The sequence below is a fragment of the Triturus cristatus genome, chromosome 8 (genome assembly GCF_964204655.1).
Source record: "Triturus cristatus chromosome 8, aTriCri1.1, whole genome shotgun sequence".
Lineage (NCBI taxonomy): Eukaryota > Metazoa > Chordata > Amphibia > Caudata > Salamandridae > Triturus > Triturus cristatus.
Window position 1 is genome coordinate 403,636,571 of NC_140591.1, and position 20,632 is coordinate 403,657,202.

General features: G+C 45.1%; 1 protein-coding gene across 1 annotated transcript in view; it reads right to left on the minus strand.

Annotated features, from left to right (window-relative positions):
* Positions 1 to 20,632, minus strand: part of LOC146802199 (serine/threonine-protein kinase Nek5-like) — a 383,120-nt gene that overhangs the window by 87,535 nt on the left and 274,953 nt on the right. The gene's annotated exons all lie outside the window — the stretch shown is intronic.

Here is a 20,632-nt window from a genome sequence, read left to right on the forward strand (position 1 = left end):
TTCACCGTCTAATACCAGTAAAAGCAACTGTTTTTCATCAAATCTGAGACTCTGATGGTCACCCCATCACAGTGGATTTTCAGAGGCCTATCGCAACCCCTATTGCCTGTACCACAGAACAGTCAGTGTTTATCCTGACCAGAAGTAGCCTTTGAGGACTTGTTTTACAACTGCGACAGACTCACCACACAAGCTATATTACTCCAAGCTATTACTTCTCAATTAGTATACTTCCTTTAGTTCTTTTTTATAAGTTAAAATTGTAATCTATTCCCATGTTTTCTTCATGTTTAACTTTTTTTATCTCCTATATGTCAACCTTCTCACTTTTAGTCTTTTTCACCACATACCTTCTGTTTCCTTCAGCTTTTCTTCTCATTCTCCAGTCTTACCTCCCATCTTCTTTTTACATGTCTTTTTCTACTTTTCTAGATCTTGTGCTTCCCTATGTTTTCTGTTTTTCGATTTTCTTTTCTAAATTTTGAATATTCCATTAGTGTTGAATTTCAAAGTGGTAATCTGTTGAGTTAATAGGAACCAAAAGTGGCGGGCATTGCTTACAAAAAACTTTAATACCTAAATAAAAGAGCAAGATCATTTTCTAATATTCTACTGACTGCAGACGTAGGTCTCTTTCTGAGTAGGACTAAAGATGTGGAAGGCAGAACTATATGCTACGATGTCTGATTCATGGGGATTACAGAGAGATCTGAGAGCCTAAATATTGAATTTGTTTTTTATCAAGGAATGGATAACTTCGGCATAGAAGATCAACAGTCTATGAGCCGCCTTCTCGGAAGATGCTGTTTCCAGTGGTGCTGCATGTCATAGAGGAGGAAAAGTCATGCCACTTTCAATGCCCCGATGAAGTGTGGGACTGTTGTGAGGGTTGAGGATTGGCGAAGACAAGAAGAAAATTCAGAGGTGGGCAACTTATTGATAACAGTAGAAGCACAGTATCCAGTAGCGGCCCGCCCCTTACCAAAGTGGCAGAGAGGGCCAGAGGAGAGGGTTCGGTGGGAAGGAAAAAAAAGTAAATAAATAAAGAAAAACTTACCTTAATACAGCTGCCGTTTCCTGCCGCAGCGTGCTCTTCCTGCATCTGGGCACAGGCTCCCAGACTGCACTGCGGCCAATCCTGACGCTGCATGAAAGCAGCGTCAGTATTGGCCTAAGCGCCGGCAACTTGCGCTCATAGGCAGACTGGGAGCCTGTGGCTGGAGAAAGCTTCACTGCGCATGAGGGTTTGGCCGGCCTGAGACTGCTGGCCAAACTCTCATTCACAGTGAAGGGAGTGCCCACCACTCCCCCACCAGCAGTGTCACCCCCTGGACCCACCCCCAAGATTTGTCGTTGGTGTCCTGGGGGCACGCCAGGGGATTAAAATAAAACGATAGTAAAACGTGTTTAGAACCTGTTTTATTATTGTTTTATTTGCAGCTGGTGGGGGCGGCGCTCCTCTGCTCTAAAGGAGCGGCCGCCGCTGAATATCTGCAGCATTGCCATACCTGGGCTCCAGAAAGGGCCCTTAGGTGACATTAGGGAGGAATTCTGATTCGGATTGTAATGGATCGAAGGTTACGTAAAATTTTCAGAGTGTTCCATGAACACTATCTGGAAGAACCTTCTTGGTCCTCAGGCAAGCACAGGTTTGAACTAACATACCAGCTTGAGCAGAATGAACAGACACAATATGATCCACACATTTCTCCCAAACTTACCTGAGGAAAATGTGAATTGGGCTCATTAGAAACCTGTCAGAGACTGCCAGGTATTTTATTTTAAATGTAACAAAATAATTGAAGAAATCATTATAAATGTAGTAATTGTAAAAGTAGAGCTCGTAAATATTATGAAAATAGCCAACAAATTAAATGACGCATTTTTGCGGATGTCTACTGGCCTATTCTTGAGCATCAACGGTTTGCATTTTGTAAGAGGGTTGAGTATTTAGCTAAAGTCAGAACACAAGCATACCTGAAGTAATCTATTTTTCTAGTCTGTGATCTGCAATCAAGGGGAGCCTAAATTATGCCTCAGCAAGACTGTTATGAGATGATGAACTTAATGCAGCTCTGCGAGAGGCTCTCTGTTTGCATCCTGGAAGTATCGAAGACTAGTATCTCTCTCTCTTTGAAAGGGCTCTAAACAGCTGTTTTATACTCTCCAAATGGATTATTTTGGCAAAAATAAACCTTGCAATTAATCAAGTCAGGCAGGAAAATTAAGTAGGAATTAACGTACATATGCATGTTAAAGCTTAAGGCTCTTATGCCTTTCAATCATTTAAATGCATACAATCGACAGACACATTAGAAGCACACTATCAAAATAATCAGCAAATGTAATATATATTTTTGTACAATAATGAATAGAAATGTATTCATTTTGCTGCAAGCAACATTTACTTATATAGCCCGATGCCTCAGTAAGCACATTAGCAAGTGCACAATATAGGGGGCTCCAAAGAGACACATAAAGCAAACTACATAACACTCCCAAAACTATATATGTACTCAAAAGAATACATGAATCCTATGTAATCATACTCAACCTGTTTAAATGTCACTATGAAGACTGATAAAAGATCAAGCAAGGCAATGGCTTTATGTCTAATTTGACTATACTGCAAGATGCAAATAGTCTAAAAACACATCGGGTAAAAAGGCTGTAAGCAAAGGTTGGCTGTACGGGGAATAGCGGCAACAGTGAACAACCTATTCATTGTAAACTGAGTACTGTTTTATGGACCTGGACTCTCAAAATCCAAATAATCAAACATATAATTGATGATATGAGGCCATAGTGGGAAGCAGGTCATCGAGATCATGGAAGGAGAAGTTGTAGAGTGTGCACTCAGCATCAATATCAGCAGAAGATGGCTGAAGCTTGTAATCAAAGATGCTGAAGAAAGGCATCAACTTAGGTGCAGATGAGCAAACCATCAGCACAGGAAATTGGAGAAAAAGAACTCTTGTTTCTTCAGAATCTGGATCACCTCAGGACAATGCAACTACTTGCAAAGCAATAAAGTCTTACAGGTGGAGATTCTTCTAGGGTCAGTTGTTGAAAACGCTACTTGCACTAAATAAGGATTTTTTAGGTGTTAAGCTTGAGTATCAGCAGTCTTTCTGATTGGGGAGACTATCTCAACTTGACTAATCTCTTCTTGGGGTACCTCCAGAATAGGGAGACAAGAGGAGATATTGCTCTAATATGAAGGCACTTTGGCTTTTGTTGGGGGCCACTGAACAGAAGTGCCGCATGATGTTCATTGATGTGCTCAATTGACAACTTCCTGCTTTTATTAGCACTACACAATTTTGGTAGGATTATGGGGTGAGTGCCTTCTACACCAAGAACTGGCATTTGGTTTGCTACAGTGAGGGCCACTGGAATTATGCTGCAAGGGAGGATGAAATGATGCAGCAGGGTTTACTAAATTATGTGGCAAAAGAATGCATATTATGCGGCACAATGTGGCATATTTTGTGATAGTATCAATATTTTGTCATTTTTGCACATGTTAACACTGTCTGGACAGAGATTAAACTTTATTAGTAGTAGTTTAATACCCAAATACAGCAATATTCAACTGAAAGGTGAACTGTCAACCTTTGCTGCACACTAACAAGTGTTGTCGCATTTTTAGTAACTTTAGATCTGCTTGAGCTAGAAACAAAAATGTTTTTTAAAATTGGCAAATTATGCAGCAGATGATGGATTATGAGGCAAATGCATAATTGTTGAAAAAATGCCACAGCCATAGATTCACCTAATCCAAGTGACCCTGGCTATACTAGCTGTCGCCAAAGCAGGTACAGGAGAAACTATCACAATTTGTTTCATTCTGCGAGAGGACATTCTTTGAACATGGCCATCTCCATAGCTATCAGAATTTTCTCGGTTGAAGTAAATTGTTCCTCAGCTGCTGAATCTCACTGTGATTCAAGCTATGGGAGTAAGTTGCCCTCACTGAAAAAAACATATGTGTAGGTTGATGTGCTTGAAACAACCCTAATTTTGTTATTGTCTCGTGTTTGCATATATTTGTCTCTAACACATCTGCTTGTAGCTCAGGTAAGATCACTGTATGCATATTTGTCCAGTTCTTTTTAGAAGGGATGGGCGAAATTAACTTGTATAAAGACTTCACCTGCTCATCATAACGGGGCAGAGAAACCCTTTCAAAACACAAGAATACCATACAGGCTTGTAATTCTCTTAATGCATTCGGTGTCACAAAGTAGCAATTTGTCTAAACTATCTGGTGCCAATCCTTGCCTTAACTGGATAATCCCTATTCCAAAAGGTCACACTAAAGAAGGCAACCTTTGATTTGTGGAAATTTATTTTATATCCATGTGGGGCTAAAATAGTCACTATTCTGCATACCCTTTCTAAGTCACTGTCAGTGAAACATATCTCATCAATGTATGATAGTGCATTTGGATTGTCCTGTGAGGTTTCCATTATTCTTACTGCAAACAAACCTGGATTATGTTCATATCCATTTGGTAATCTTGCATACACATGTTAGATACGCTCAGCTATGAACTGTGTCAAATATTTTAATTCATGCTCTATATTCAGGCCCAAAAAAACATAAGCCAGGTCAAAAGTCATCTTCTATTTTTTCAACGCCCCTTTCTACTTGGCTCCACTATCTATGGTAATTTCCTATTAAGTCACAATTAATGTTTTTGATAACGTATGGAGATTTCCTGTCTCTCAAATGGAATGTAACATGTAGGAGGATATGGAGGCGTGTGTGTAGCAAAGTGTCCAGAAGCAACCTCCATTGGTGCAAACTCTACGCAAGATTAAAATATTTCAGAGGGATAAACTGGACTTGCTGTGACAACCAGGATCTGTTCACCCCCACACCTCCCAAATATCAGGAAACCTTCATGACTTCAAATAATTAGTAACTGGATCTCTAGCCCTTAACTTTATTTGTACAGTCCCATCCACCTGTTTTAAAACTGATTCAGGATGCGATTCTGAATCTTTTGAACTGCAGGAAACCCTTTTACTAGTTAAACACTTAACAAATTCTTCAACAGAGTAGAGAGCTCCTATTTGAGCTGAGGGAGGAATGGCCAATATTACAATACATCGCTCTGTATTAGTAATAGGTTGTAGGTACTTGTGTGTGGCTCTTAAGGACACTCAGATTATCAGTCTATGAACTAAGTGCCATGGTGGAACCTTCTTGACTCTCAGGCAGGGCAAGCATGAACCAACTTACTAGCATGAGTGGAAGGAACAGATAAGTTATGACCCTACATGTCTCTCAAACTTACCTGAATAAACAGTGTATTGGGAACTTTAAAAAGCTGTCATCGACAGTCAGGCTTATTGATTTGCTTTTGTAAGTCCTGGCAACCTTTTGCCACAAGTGTGTTCACACAAGAAATCAACACTGTTAATTTAAATACTGTATTTTAAACCAATTTTAGTGCAGAATAAATGTAACAAGATAATTGCAGACAATACAACTGTAGTGAACACAGAAGCAGAGAATGTAAATATTATGAAAACAGAAAACATATTAGATGGTGCATTTTTAGGGATCCTTACTTGCCTAATGTTGGCACCCTTTGAGGTAACTGTCTGAGACTTTGATGCTTCTTAGAGGGGAGTGCACAAAAGAGAGTTAACTTGTGCAGTTTTCTTCTTTGACAGTGTTTACATGTTTCTCATGTATAGCATATTTACTTATGAACAGGCAACAGGCCCTTTGTGTCATGGGGTAGTGGATATTTCAAGACAAACAATATCTGAGTATAGGGTAATAGGAGTTCGGGAGGGTTCTTAGGGAAATTACATTTGTGTGTCGTCTTCCAATCTGATGATAGTCTTGGAACTTTATTTGTGCAGAACTACCAACAATCGAAGGATTCAAGGATGTATTTTGAGACATTGGGTTGCGATTTGCATATTGGTGGGACTGGGCAGCCTGCAATTTTCTATATTGGAGTGTTATGGGATGTTGGATAAGATTAAGAGTGGTGTGGTGACCCAATTTCACAGCAGCAACAAACCGGATTGAATGACATTCCAAAAAACACCTGTTTGGTACTGAGTACCAAATTCTGTGAGGCGGGGGTAAGGGCTGGTGATTCATGTATGGAACTCTGAATAGGTGCAATGTGGCAATGTCCGCAAAAAGTGGTCACTCAGAGATTACAGTAATCTATGGATATCCTCAAAATATCAGGGCAAAAGCTCTATTGTTGAGTACTACTACCGACTTGTTATAGGTTATTGGGTGTGAATTCAATGATGTTATTGGCTTATGAGCGGGTAGATTGGGTGGCAGTGAGTGTAGCTGGATCAGGTGTACTGGGCTTACTATCTTTGCTTCCATGCTGGGTCTGAGGGGTGTATGAGGTAACAGCATGGATGAAGCAGACAGTATTCTTCAGTGGTGGCTGGCATGGACCGCGGGTGGGGCAGGCAGAAGTAAGAGGGGGATGCGGTAGAAGTGGCTGTAAATTTGGCAAAAAAAAAACCTAACTTACCTTCTCGCCACTTCCTTGTCACGTCTCTCCTCGTAGTCCCTCGCTCTGGCCGGAAGAGTAGGCACAACCAGGCTCCCAGTCAGCCAATCACAACGCTGCAATGCAGCATTGTGATCGGTCTGAGTGCCGTGGTTCAACGCTCAGATGCTGACTGGGAGCCTGGGCATGTTCTCCATGCAGGCTGTAATGCAGCCTGTGTGAAGAACATGCAAAGTGCGCATGAATATTTGGCTAGCCTGAGATGGCCCGCCAAACATTCATGCGCACTTACAGTGTGTTCACCACTCCCCCTGCTCCTGCCGTGAGAGCAGCCCCGCCCCGCAAAGATGCAGACATCAGGACAAAATAACATGATAATAACGTGAGTTATTATAATTTTATTTAAAATGATAACGCACGTTATTATTATTTTATTTTTCCTAAACTTCATTGCTGAAAAGCAGTGGGGTGACGCTCCTCCGCCTTAGCGAAGGAGCTGCCACTGGTACTCTTCACTTGGGGCCTATGTCATATCCTCTAGGATAGATTATCTCTTTGTGTTTAGCTCTGATGTTTTTCCTATCTGAAATATGTTTTTTTGCTAGAAGATTCCTAGAACACTACCCCTTTTGATCAATGTTGGTGTGCACTACAGGGGCACTGAAGACATATGGAGACTCCGTGCCCGGGAGCTAAAAGTTTCCCTGGTGTGTGAGCACTCGATTGGGGTTGCAGCTCACTTTTTACAAAACAATACATTTCTGTAGTCTCGGGAGTCACTTTGTGGAGACATCTAAGACAATATTTTGCAGCAAGCTAATGTCCAAAATATCACATAACCTGAGAAAAGCACAGATCTGAAAACACATTCTAGCCTTGGAAAAGACCCAGACTGTCAATTACAGAGGCCCAAAATAAAAGTTCTCAATCGGCTGAGGGATGGGTAAAAAGGAGTTAGTAATTGGGGCCTTAGGGTTGATTATACTTGGATAAAAACAGGATTGTATGAAGCGTCGAGTAAGGTTAAGTTGAAGGGATTGTTGAGCAGAAGGGATACGCTTCCAAGCAGATTAGGAGGGTCAGAGATGAGGATGGAAAGGAAGTGAAGTCACTTGGGCTAAAGCGAGGACCTTGTGCCTACCTGTTGAATCCCTTCATTTCGACGCTGCCTGTGTCTCCCTCCCGCCGCCGCGTCTGGTATCCCCGCGGCCGCTGTGTGGAGGGAGACTACAACCCCCAGGCTCCCTGGCTCCCCAGTACCGGAAGCTGTCATACCACCATCCGCGCCTGGAGGCGCTTTAAAAACAACTCTACCCCCGGGTCGCGGGAACGCGCGCGGGCAACGCCGGGCTAAGCCCGGGCAAAGGGGCAGGCCGTGGCTGGGCTGGGCCACTCCACTAAATCTTCCCGCTATCGATCTCGTTGGGAGGCTGTACGTGAACCTGGCCTTCTGTGAGTGTTTCCGTCGTCCCTGTTCACAGGTGATCTACATATGACTGGACATTTTGTCTATGTATAGCTATTGTTTTCTTCATCTCGTACTGCTATATACCAAAACACTGACTTTATTTCCGTGTTACTATTATCATTGTGATCGGGGATCATGACCTCACGTATTACTAAGCCCAGAAAATCAATGGTGGGCGGTTCAGTGAGGGGGACTTTGGATCTCTTTATAACTAGAGCAGCATCAGCTCTGGAGCACGAAATAGCCATTACAGAACGACGTCTGTCTTCCGAACCTCTTCATAAGAAACGCTCTTCATTGGGTAACATTCAAAGGGCCATTACACCACCCCCCAATAAAAGGAATAAAATAGACCAAATACATGACATCAGTATCCCTACGGAGTCACAAGATTTAATCACCTTAAACAAAGGGAATGTAGAAGATTTGCATTCTAGTCCATCACTCGAAGATATTAGTGTAGATCAGGCTTCAATCATATCTATAGATGACCCTAATGATCCAAAATCCCATAAAACCCGGGTGCATTCTGTACAGAAAAACAAAAAGAATAAAAATGGGATCACTCAGGCTGGGCGGTCCGTTAAAGTACCTAAAAAGAAAAATACCTCTTTAGCTACCTCTAAATATAGAACAGAGGATAGCATTATAGATAGTTCCCCAACATCGCCTAAATCTTTGAAAGAACTAATAGGCTCGATGGAATTACTAGTGAAATCATTGATACTGCCCCTTTTAGAGAGAGTAAAAAGAATGTCTGCTCAACTAGAGTCTATGGAACAAACTATTAAAACCAACACAGAAGTGATCAGGGCTTTTACTCAAGTCACAGACCCAAAAACAACGGACCCTAAATCTCCCCAAGAACGATCGGGTGACAAATTACCAATTCAATATTCTCTAGTAGGGAACGAAGCTCTCCCAACGACTCCCCGGATCCATAATAAGCCTAGTATTAGACCTAGTGAAGATCGGGAGACTGGTAAAGATAAGATTCTCACTGAACAGGAGAAACAATACAAACTTATGAGTAGACCTCTCCCAACTTACGACATGATAAGGGGTAAACAACAAATAATAGATCTCCCCCCGGAAGCGGCTCCTTACGTGGTAGTACTGACAGGGGTACCGGAATTAAATAGACCAAGGATTGAGGGACAGCAGGAACTTAAGAACAAAGTGATCCATTGGTTAGGCTGTAATAGACCCTTGCCGGCCCATATTGATGGCGAAATTCTTAATGTTAGGAGACTATGGTGGTTGGGACATAGACCCAAGGATATAAGAGGCGATCTCATTATTATTAATTTTAGAGATAGAAATGTGGTTAGACACATGGGTGATTGGCCGAGGGAGAATGGAGGAGATGTAATTTCCACTCGAGATTTAACATATTTTTATCCTCAATCCATGCTGTCTAATTTCCATAGAGTCTGTCCTCGACTTGGCCGCATCAGAGAACTACCTAGTTATAGTCTGCCTATCTCGAACCGATACTCCGCTCTTTCGGGACTGGAAGCTGTGGATTGACGCCCCACCCAGGTCCACGGGGAAATTCAGGACGAAAAACTACTACCGCAAAAAATAGCAACACGCTTACATAATAATGATAAAAGTTCTATAGTTCAGTTGGGCAGCAATCACCCAATATTATTAACACCTTTGAAAGATTTGATAGTCTGTCCCGAATTGCCCCACAAAAGTCTAGATTTAATAGAACCGATAACACCTAATATCCTAGGAAATAATTCCATCTCATCTAGACCTATGGAAGCTTTAACATCAAAACAGTTTAAAACTCAGTCGGAGAAAACTTTGCATAAACTAGGACTACCAATAACATTGCTTTTTTGGAACATAGCAGGTGTATCCCCTAAAATTGAAAATGGTCAGGGCCCAACACTTTTTGAACATTCAAATATAATCTGCCTACAGGAGACATGGACTACCGACGCAATACATCTTGTAGGTTATAAAACCTACTTTTCATCCGCCGTCCCTACATCCTCCGGCAGAGCAAAGGGCGGTTTAATCATCTATATTACAAACTTGTTAGGAAATGTTCAAATTACTCCGGTCATTCTTGATGTCCATTTTCAAATACTGAGTATTCGCTTTGCTAAAGGGGAATTGGTTCTCCTGGTTAATTTTTATAACAACTTAAAGGAGCATGAATTACGGGTAGTTCTCCGACAGATCTCCTTTCATTTAACAACATTGACCATAGCATCCTATATGGGTGCAACCATCATCTGGGGAGGTGATTTTAATTTACATCTATGTAAAATAAATAACGGGTTATTGTGTGGATTAATAGACGAACAAGAGGAGCCAATACTCCATTTCTCGCATACTGGCGTAGGTCCTATCTTAAATGAAATACTAATCGATATGGATCTCGCAATTGCCAATAGAAGGAATCCTGAAACCGATTGGCCGGATCCGACTTTTATAGGTAGAGAAAGTCACTCTATTATTGACTTTATTTTAATTTCGAATTTGGTGGGTAATCGGGCAAAGGAATTTGATACGCATATCACCGTAATAAGTGACCACTGTGCCCTGACCATAACATTTATTCCACTATATGAATACCGAATCCAAACTTTATCTAGCACATTGAGACAAAACTCTCTTTACTTGGATAAGCTTAATGGATATTCCCTGAAATGGGAAAAGGTGGATCCGGTAGAAATTCTAAGTAGAATAATGAAAGAGGTCTCTTATGACATTGTAAAATGCCTAGACTTGCACACCACAGAACTTGAACTTTTGGCCCACTTTGGGGAGATCCTGAAAGCAACTAATAATGCTCTGTTTGTGAAATCAAAAATATAACTCATTCAAAAAAAACAGGTTGGTTCAACCACCGATGCACGGTTGCACATTCCAAACTTAAAAAAGCTTTGCAAAAAATAGACAGGGCGCCCCAGGAAATAATAATTTTGAGGAGAGAATATAATTCAGCCTTAAAAGATAGAAAAACTGAACTTAAGTCGGATCTATGGGTGCAACTCCAGAAAAGCATTAAAAACAAAAATAGTGGGGGAGGAGCCTAGCGCTTGACCAAGATGGCCGCGTGAGCTTTGAGCTCCCGGGACCCACGCGCCCTCCGTCGATTATCCTGTCTTAATTCCTGTTTTATATGCACGGCATCTTGCAGATGACTTATTGCTGAGGCGATTGATGCTGCCCGGGTCCGGATCGCCCACCGGGAACCGGAGTTGTGCACGGTGGAAGATTGAGGCCTATCTCCGAGGGCTGCCAGGGGCTGGAGTTGGCAGGATGCCCGGCCCCTAATCGAACAACAGCGGCCTGGCGAGGTGTGAACTGGCGGGCGGAGAACGCCGTACTTTCACTTTCGCTTTCTCGCCCTTTGTTTGCCTTGGCCCGGGAGTGCCCTCTGATGTCTTACTATCCTCTGGACGCCTTGCGCCCTACTCTGACTGGTGGTCGCAGACCTGGCTTCTCCTGTTCCCTCTGATTGAGAGAGGGTCGTCCTTTTGCACCGGATTGCTCGGTGCCAGACATGTCGGGCAAGGCGGAGGCGGATAGGCCGAAACCCAAGGCTACCAGGCGGGGAGCCTATACTCAATCCAATAATATGGATCGCTATGCCCAACAGAAGGGATCGCCTGGTGGATCGAGCCAGTCGCTGGACGCGCAGAAGACTGCCTCATCCCCGACCTCGGAGCTCTCGTTGCAGGATGTCATGGGTGCGCTCGAGGGGATGCAGGCCTCGATTGGGAGACAGTTCGATGCCCTTGCGCACAAAGTGGATACCATCTTAGTGGATGTCAACCTGATCCGTGCGGATTTGGGCAAAACTAACGAGCGGGTTAAAACCCTTGATCTCAAGACCACGGGCCTCGCTGATGATGTCTCGGAACTTCAGACCGAAGTTCGTAAGCTGCGGGCTGAGAATGACCTCTCTGCCCGTAGGCTGGAGGACTTTGAGGGCCGGGCCAGGCGCAATAACGTGCGCATTATTGGGGTCCCGGAATCCTCGGACGAGATCTCCGTAGATCTGCTCGTGGAGGACCTGGTGCTTAGCCATCTGAAGCCTAAGGGCCTTGGAAAGTTTTTTGCAGTCGAGCGGGCTCACAGAGTTCCTGGCGGGAGGCCCAGGGCGGGAGCCCCTCCGAGACCGATTGTAGCCCGGCTCTTTCACTTCCGAGATCGGGACGCCATCCTGCAAGCATCGCGGGTGACGGGCCCGGTCCCCTTTCAGAACGCATCGGTGAGTTTCTACCCTGACTTCACCCAGCTGGTGCAAAAGCAAAGGCAGAGTTTCCTGGGGGTGAAGAGACGTCTTCGGGAAAGGGACCTGAAGTATGCCATGCTTTTCCCTGCCAGACTACGTGTGGTGTATGAGGACCGAACTTTCTTCTTTGACTCGCCTGCTATGGCAGGAGAATGGTTGGACGCTTTGCCCCGACGACGGACTGGCGAGGATGCTGTCACGGAAGGGGAGAGTGGCCGGGATGGGCAGGGTTGATGCCTTTGGAGCCGGACTGACTTGCTTTGTTTTCAGACAATGACTTGAGCTGATTGCAGTAAATGCGGAGGGTTGCGGGGGGAAGATGGGAGCTCTTTCCTCCCTCAGGGTACTTTTTGTAGTTTTGGGTTTTGGTAGGGCGACAGGCACACTGCAAGTTGGGGGGGCTTTGTAAGCTGCAGCAGGGGTGCAGGGTGGGGGGGAGAGTTGGGATTTTGGGGTTGTTGTTGGGGTGTTTGTTTTTGCAAGGCGTAGTACTGGTTGTCAGGGTTCTTCAATGGTGGCTCTTCGGGTGTGGGGTGGGCCTCTTTGTGTGTGGGGATGGGGGGTAGGGGCTTAAATGTTATAAGCTGGAATGTTAATGGCTTGGGAGATCGTATTAAGCGGGGGATAGTATTGCAGTTCTTGAAACGGTCTTTGCCTGATGTGGCTCTACTGCAGGAGACACACCTTATAGGTAATACTTGCTATGCCCTCAATAGAAAAGGTTACAAATTCATAGCTCACTCGGGATTCTCCTCCGGCTCCAGGGGTGTGGGCATTCTTGTTAGAGCTTCACTACCTTTCGAGGTGGATTCCACCATTGTTGATGATAGGGGGAGGTTTGTGGCGGTGGCGGGGAGGTGGGAGGGAAGAACGCTGGTTTTGGTTTCGGTGTACGTCCCTCCTGCCCTGCAGGCCTCCACGTTTGCAGATCTGGGCAGGGTCTTGTTGGACCTCCCGGAGGGTATGCTAGTGGTGGGGGGAGACTTTAATGCTGTCGGCTCGGGCTTGCTGGATAGGCACCCGCCTAGGGACACCGGGGGGGCTCAGAAGTGGCTTCCAGACTTTATGGATACACTCGGTTTGGTAGATTGCTGGAGGCTCCGGCACCCCACACAGAGCCAATATACCTTCCACTCCGGGGCGCATGGTAGTCTCTCTCGAATTGATTGCCAGCTCACTCTGGCTGCGCACGCCTCATTGGTATCTGAGGCTAGGCATATGGCGCGGGGCATATCTGATCATTCGCCAGTGTGGGTCCGGCTGGATGTCGGCCGCGAGGGAGGGGGCAGGGTTGCTCCTATTAACCCCTGGTACTTTCGTGATCCCAAGATGCGCAGTGCGCTGTTGAAGACAGTTGATCGTTATTTTAAGGACAATCAGGGTTCAGTTGACTCGGCCGTGTCGCTGTGGGAAGCATTTAAGACTGTGCTGAGAGGAGAGGCCCTCTCCTTGGTAGTGGCGGCCAAGCGACGGAGAGATGGCGAGGTCATACAGGTTGAGGAGGAGATAGTGGCCTTAGAGGTTGCCCTGGAGGGGGAGGTTACAGCGGCCTCACTGCATGAGCTGAGCTTGAAGCAAGCGGAATATAAGGACCTGGTAACGAATGCCGCCAAGATCCTTAGTAGGGAACAGTAGGGTCGCTTATATGATGTTGGCGATAAGGCTGGAAAACTCCTGGCTTGGCTGGACAAAAAAGAACGTGTTAATAGAGTGGTGCCGGAGCTGACGAGAGAGGGGGGAGAGGTGGTTGTTGATCCCGAGGGTATAGTAAAGTGTTTTTCGGATTATTTCCGTATGGTTTATGCCTCAGTCTCGGATAGGCCGACTGAGGATTCGCTTGACCTCCTGCGTGACATCGCTTTGCCCTGCCTTTCTGACGTAGATAGAGATGACCTCGATGGAGATATAACGGTTGATGAGGTGGCGGGTGCTATCCGCGCGCTGAACTCGGGCAAGGCCTCGGGCCCTAATGGCTTGCCGATTGACCTGTATAAGCTGTTTCCGGATAGGGTTGCCCCTCACCTGCGCGCCATGTTTGTGGAGGCGCGGGGGAGTGGGTCCCTCCCGTTGGATCAGCGACTGGCGACGATTGTTGTGATACACAAGGATGGTAAACCCCGAGATAAGTGTGCCTCCTATCGGCCTATATCACTCCTTAATGCTGAGCCCAAGATTCTGGCTAAAATTCTGGCGGGCCGCTTGGTCAGGGTGCTTGGAGACTTGATCCACCCGGATCAATCTGGTTTTATCCCGCACCGTAACACTGCGCTAAACCTTCGGCGCCTTCATGGGGTGATTGCCAGGGCGAGCACGCTGCGAGAACCAGCTATTGTGGCGTCTCTTGATGCCACGATGGCTTTTGATACGGTGGAATGGGCATATCTGTGGGCTGTGCTTGCCAAGTTCGGCTTTGGCCCTGGTTTTGTGAGCTGGGTGAGGTTGTTATATGAGGGTCCCCTTGCGAGTGTTGTGGTAAACGGGCGGGCGTCGACTCAGTTTCAGCTTGGGAGGGGCACTCGGCAGGGTTGCCCCCTGTCGCCTTTGTTGTTCGCCCTCGCCCTCGAGCCGCTGGCGGCGTGGATACGCTGGCACCCGGATATACGTGGACTTAGATGGTCGCCCGAGCACGAGGACCGCATTTCGCTATATGCCGATGACATCCTGTTATATCTCGCCTCGCCCAAGAACTCGCTTATAGTGGTTTGTGACGTTCTGACGTCTTTTGGTAGGAACTCGGGTCTCGTCATCAATTGGAGTAAATCGTATCTATATGTTCTGAGCGGAGATGTTCCGCCTGTCCCGCGAACTTGTTCGATCCAGATCGCTCAGCAGGGCTTCGTGTATCTGGGGATTTTTATCTCCACGGATTCCACTTTGCGATATGAGAAGAACCTGCTCCCCCCCCTGGAGCGTTTGCGGCGGGATGTTGCGGGCTGGCGGAGGCTGCCGCTCTCCCTCGTCGGGCGCGCCGCCTTGTTCAAAATGATGGCTCTTCCCCGGTTCCTCTACGCCCTGCAGAATACTCTCGATTGGGTACCGGCCAGTTACTTTCGGGAGGTCGAAAGCCTCCAACGATCGTTGTTGTGGGATGGGCGGCCGCGAATAGCGATTGCTAAGTTGACGCTTCCATGGTACGACGGGGGTATTGCGCTTCCAGACATTCAACGCTATTATTGGGCCACCCAGTTGAGTGCGATTAATCATGGTTTCTATGGTCCGGCCCTCAGCCCCGGCTACGCCATGGACAGATGGTTGCTGCGCGGCGGTAATTATCATAGAGCGTTGTACTCGCGGACGCTGGACTCGTCCCTCACAGGGCCCACTGGGGTGGCGGTGCGCGTGTGGAAGTTGGCGACTGACTCGTTGGGCTGGAAGGATAGGCTCACCCTTGCTACCCCGTTGTTTGAATCTGAAAAATTGGGTAGGCTTTGGCATACGAAAGGTTTTGATAAATGGGACTTGATCGGTATCTCCAGGGTTGGAGATGTGCTGATTAAGGGGAGGGTGAAGTCCTTTGAAGAGTTGCAGAAGGAGTATGAGTTGGGGACGTCCGAGTTCTTTCGCTACGTTCAGGTGCGTCATGCCCTGCGGTCAGTCCTCGTAGAAGGTGAGAAGGTGCCTGAGTCCTCTCCATTGGAGGACCGTATCCTCGATGGCCATATGCCAGAGAGCACGATCTCTCTCATCTATAAGAAATTGATAAATGTTCGGGCGGATATGCTGTTGGGGCTGCGGGACCAGTGGACTAGGGACGGACTTGAGTTGGATGACGAGGATTGGCAGTCTGCAGTTTCCTCTCCTAAGGAGGTCGCGATCCCATCACGTCTGAGGCTGGTGCAGCTTAAAATACTCCATAGAACTTATGTGACGGGGCCAAGGTTGGTTCATATGGGATTCTCAGAGGAAGGCTTATGTAGGAGGGGCTGTGGTATGGTGGGTACTTTCCTGCATATCATTTGGGAATGTGGTGTCATCATGGATTTTTGGAGGAGGGTCCATGCGGTGATGGGGGAGGTGACGGGCATTGCTATGCAGCCGGAGGCGCGGTGTTGTCTCCTGAATGTTTGGGGGCCTACTGATCACGATGAGGCACAGACCCAGTGGGTGACTCTGGGTAACATGGTGGCTAAGAGAGACATCGCGCGCCTGTGGGGCTCCGTGGGACCCCCCACATTGACTGCGTGGAAGGAAAATATGGACTGGAGTATGCTCAGGGAAAGACAGTATATTGCGCTAGAGGGCGCCCTCGGAAGTGGCATGCCATCTGGGGGCGGTGGAACCAATACAGAGGGGGCATATGTCTTGCCCCTGATCTGGATCCCCCCGAGGAACAGCTTTCTTCTTAACATTCTTTCCAGCTCTGTATATATCTCTGATTGATAGTTGACTTCTTGGGCCTCTGCTTTTCCCCCCTTTTCCTCTTATCACAGTACTGGGACTGTTAGACGAGGGAGGTCCGGTCTCCCCTGAGGGGCAATCACCATTGGTATTCAGTGTTTTCGCCTTGCTGGGGTTTGGTGTGGGTTTGTGTTTATTATAAAATGTAACCTTTTCGCTGCTCCTTTAATGCACTGTGGACGCTTCTTTGTTCTGCTCTCCTAAAGCTGCCGAACCTCCGGGTTGTCGGCTGAATAGCTGTGTCCAGGTTTTTAAAGAATAAAGGTTTAAAAAAAAAAAAAAAAAAAATAGTTCTGCTTTCTGGACCATAGTCAAATCTCCTTTTCTCTGCAACTCTAAAGACTCTCCAACTATTGAGGTGGCAATTGATGCGGGGGCCTGGGTAGAGCACTTTTCAAAGATCTTTGCAAATAACTCCACGGAAGGGGATACCCAAGATCCTGCAGTCTTAACACCTTTAGGAATATCCTATCCCCTAAATATTGGTATAACCATGGAAGAAGTGATATTAGCACTAAAAGCTAGCAAAAATGGAAATGCCCCGGGCCCGGATGGGGTACCTATAGACCTATTTAAATCAAATCTAGAACTCTGGGCCCCAATCCTGACAAGAGTCCTTAATGCGGCATGTGGGGTGGGATTAATAGGTTCATGGTCTAAATCAATCATGATCTCCATCTTTAAGAAAGGAGATCGTCAAGATGTTACATGCTACCGACCAATTTCATTATTAGATTCGGTGGGCAAAATGGTGGGGAGGATTATCCTAGAACGCCTCCAGGGCTGGGCCGAGGATGCCCAAATTCTATCGGATATTCAGTTCGGGTTCCGGGAGGGGATGGGACAGTTGATCAGGCCTTAAACCTGTCATTATTGTTGGGAAAATACATAACTGCTAAAGGAGGCAATGTCTACATGGTGTACGTGGACTTGTCTGCGGCCTTCGATTGCGTCAGCCACTCGAAATTATGGTCCACATTACGGGACATGGGAGTAGACACAGCACTATTGAATTTTTTACGTGAACTGTATTCTAATGCCTCAGCTAGGGTAAGGTTTGGGGTCAATGGAGAACTAACCGCCTCATTCAGTGTGGAGAGAGGAGTGAGACAGGGGTGTGTTCTGGCCCCCTTTCTTTTTACACTTTATACTAACGGCTTGGAGAGAGCCATGTTGAAGGGGAGTCAGGACCTCCCACGTGTAAAAGATCGTCAGATTCCGGCCTTACTCTACGCTGATGACGCAGTGATATTGGCCAGAACCCCGATTGAGTTACAAAGGGCATTGAATAGATACTCCGATTTTATGGGCACTTTAGATTTACGAATAAATATAAAAAAAACCTTTGTTATGTCTTCTGGCCCCAGTAAAAAAACGATGAAGGAAATTTATTTGAATCAAGAGAAACTTGCCACCACAGCCCTATACCCCTATTTGGGAATTATTATTGATCGCAAATTACAATGGAAACCAGCAATTGAATCTAGAAAGCTTCAGCTTGTTCGAACTACAAAGGCCATTGTTAATTTTGCCCAAAAATTGGGTAAGAGACCCCCTGTGGAACTCTTAAAAATATACATAGCTAAATGTCAATCTGTAGCGCTATATGGGGCTGGACTGTGGGGTCACGTAGAAACAAATTCATTGCAAGTGATTGAGAATGTCTTCCTGAAATGCCTTCTATCCCTCCCCACGAGTGCATCGACTTTCGTATGCCACTTGGAATTGGGCATCCCCTACATTTCAGGTTTAGCCAGAATTCAACCTCTTTTACTCTGGCACCGTATATGGTCATCGGATAAGAATACCTTTACACAATTAATTATCCGAGACTGCATGGAGCTGGATTCTGTAACTAAGATTCGATGGTTAACTTACATAAGATCTTTTTTAACTGATCTAGGTATGGAAAAATACTATCTAGTCCCAACCTCAATCATAGCGGTATCTAGAAAAACACTGAAAAAGGAGTCTCTTAGCCATCTCGAAGAACTACGGATTGCTAATGAAGTGTCAAAATTAACTGTAAAACAAAGCATGGCCCTCCAAACCACTTCTAATATTCAGCCATATCTAACCTATGATTTTACCACCTTTGAAAGATTTCTTTTGGTTAGATTTAGGCTGAATTCCATCATTTGGTAGACTTCCCAACAAATAACAACTGGGATAAGGTCTTATCTTGTTGTCCTTGTGATAATATCTCCAAACAGGCAACGATTCATACAGTTTTCTTTTGCCAATTCTATAGGGAGTATAGGAAAAAATGGCTAATACCGTTTTTAAGACTTACGGGAATTAGAAGGTGTTGTCCAGCATTATTGGCTCTACAGCAATTGGACGAGGAATGGATAGCAAGGTCAATAGTGAAGTTCCTGAAATGTATCTTTCGACATCGATTGAATCTATAAAAACTACACGACTACAGATTGGGGGGGACTTGATCTCTCCTTACCCTACAGACAGTAAATATTACAGATCCCCTCTGAGTTTCATAGCACTTCCTTCCTTTTAAACTTAATTTTATCTTTTTTAATGTTTTTTATGAAATAGCTGCTATATTATTATATATCTGTATAAATATGTGATGTATTTTTATGTGACAGCTTTTATGTTTTTTTTATAATGATAGAAGCCGAATAAAGTAATTTAATTCATTAATTCATTCAAGTGAAGACAAATGTGGAAAAGGCACAGGCTTTTACAGACTATTTTCAAAACCTGTATCATTCCTGGCGCCCAGAAGAGGGCCTAATTATGGAACACATTCTTGGGAAACTAGAGAACTCTTGGCTGTTGAACTATATTAGGTGTCTGTTAGAAGCTGATTTCATAAGAGATGAAGCTAAAGCGTCAGTGTCCCTAAAAAAAAAAATAACTGCCCCAGTAGCATCTACTGATTTCCTTATGCAATTATTTGGCATCCTGGCTACATGGCTATGAGATCTTTTTCACAATGTGAAGGTTAAAGGCAGGATGGCAATACATCTGTGGTTGGAAGGACTTCCTGAATCACTAAAACTGGGAAGTCCTGCTCATCCTATCACTCCATTTCCCTTCTAAAGATTGTGTCAAAGGCACTGCCAAGGTTCATTGCTGGTGGCTGTAATCATGGGCAGATGAAACATGATCTATCAGAATTCTTGCTTTGTGGGCGGAAGCTGCAAAGACGGTACAAAAGCATGGGCACCATGGATGGTTTAGATCAGTTTTGTCACTAAATGTCAAGAGGTTTAATTCAATCGAATGGCTCTTAGGGATGAATGTCCTCTGGAAAATGGGATTTGGCCTGGAATTCAGGTTCTGAGTGGCTCTGTTGTATACTGGGCCACTAACTGTGGTCAGGATAAATGGTGTCTTATACCAGCGATTCAACATAGCAAGAATTATTTTTTTTATACAACTTGGCCACCAGGACTGCAATTATGACATATATTGTAAGAGTTCATGTTGAATTTCAACAACCAAATGTTTCAGATTCACCACAGGTCTATTGATTCCTTAAGGAGTTCTGGAACATTGGCATGGAATTAATAAATGACTACGTGAGGTTTAAAACTGGAGCTTGGTGCCATTTCTGGGACAATTGAAAAGTGATGTGAAACATTGGAACAAAATACAGTCATTTATGGATAAGGCTGCTTTTTAAAATTTGATTTCTCTTTCACGACTCGTTTATGCCCTTGAACATGCTTTCATCAGGTACTTGATGAGTTTGTCAGGCAGGTGGGTGTTGTACTTAGGGACCTGTTGTTGTTTAGAACGGCTCTGCTCATTTTATTGCCCACTCTGCGTTATTCATTGTTTAAAAGAGGTGTAGGAAAGTAGGACCTGCTTTCATCGTTACCCTAACTTTTTGCTGGTGTCAGTATGTATTTTTGACTAGTCTGACTGGGATCCTGCAATCAGGTCCCCAGCCACTGTGCTTCCTCCCTAAATCTGACATGGTAAGTACTTTTGTACCTGGTGTAACCCTATAAGTCCCTAGTAAATGGT